At 30.0% G+C, this 1376-nt stretch overlaps 1 protein-coding gene across 1 annotated transcript in view; it reads left to right on the top strand.

Moving 5' to 3' along the window:
* The first annotated feature begins 206 nt into the window (after positions 1-206).
* Positions 207-1376, top strand: part of IL6ST (interleukin 6 signal transducer) — a 46146-nt gene continuing 44976 nt past the window's right edge. The window contains exon 1 of the mRNA XM_011942928.1: positions 207-296. The gene's annotated coding sequence lies outside the window, so the exon portion shown is untranslated. The remainder of the gene's footprint in view (positions 297-1376) is intronic.

Below are 1376 nucleotides of genomic sequence, written 5' to 3' on the forward strand. Positions count from 1 at the left end.
AAAAAAAAAAAAAAGCCCTAGGATATTTGAATACTCTTATACAAGTGTTTATGGGTTTATTTTATTCTGAAGCTCAGAACATATCTAAAGTGGGATACTTACTGCAAACCCGAAAGCCTAAGAGCAGACGGGGATTTTAAAAGTATACATACTATGTAATAAAATTATCAAAGCCAGCCTTCTGAACAAGACTCTCCTCTCTTTACAGTGAAACCCAATGGAAAAAGCATGACATTTAGAAGCAGAAGACTTAGCTTCAAATCCCTACTCCTTCACTTACTGATTTTGTGATTTGGGTAAGTAATTGGTCTTGTCTGAATTTTTGATTTTTTGTTTTGTAAAGTTCCAATAAATAATCCCTGCCCTACTCACCTAATTCTTTAGGATATTAGGAGACTAAAGTAAAATAATTTATTTGAAAACATTTTGTATAATGTAAAATAGTATCCTAGTGTTGTTATGAACTCATAATTGATACTAATGGAAGAGAACATAATGTGGATAATTGGATAATTTAAAAACTAGTAATTAGTTAATTTAGTGTAGGTGTTACCAATTTCTGGCAGTTTATTCACAGTAACACTGTACCATGAAAGATATTTAGAAATTTTCTTCATCTTGATCCCCACTCAACTTATTCATTCAACAAGCATTATTTGGCCTTCTATTTGGCAATTTTAGTTCATATACTCTTCTACAATTGTAATAGTAATGTTACCATAGTAATAAAGTTTATATTGACATGCAATGTAATTTTCACCTGCAATGTAAATCTAAGTATATTCATGCTTTTTATTTCATCCTTAGGTTAAGTTAGAAAATGAAAAAAAAAATCACAATCCATAGGTGACAAAAATAATTTGTAAAGAGCATAACCATTAAATATTTATCAATTGTAACTCTACTGCTTTTTCTCCCACTTGAGAAAATATATGGAAATGAAACGAGAATGAACAACTATAGGGATAATCTTGAATTTGTTCTATTTTAAGTAAATCATTTATAAACTTTGTTTCTCTAACATTAAAAGTAGCAATACTTGTTGTACATCATCTAGCTCCTTTCTGCACACTACCATGTTATATCACCATAGTTGAGGAATGATTATAGCATTTGGTTTTCAGAAATAATCTTTCCTGTATTTATGGTTACTAGTTAGGTTTTGGCTTCATAGAAGCTTCTCAAGTGACCTGCAGATTTCAAGGAAGGATAGTGTATACAATGTATGGTTATAATATATGCCTAGAAAACTCTGCAAGAGGTGAGGCAATAGTGCTATTAATAGAATTTTAAATTAAGTATTGGTGTCAACAGAAGGAAAGGAGGGAAAAAATAAGCAAAGTACTGTCAATTCTGTCATTTTTTTTTTTTTTTTT

This window comes from Colobus angolensis, unplaced genomic scaffold (assembly GCF_000951035.1).
Source record: "Colobus angolensis palliatus isolate OR3802 unplaced genomic scaffold, Cang.pa_1.0 Scaffold212, whole genome shotgun sequence".
Taxonomy (NCBI): Eukaryota; Metazoa; Chordata; class Mammalia; order Primates; family Cercopithecidae; genus Colobus; species Colobus angolensis.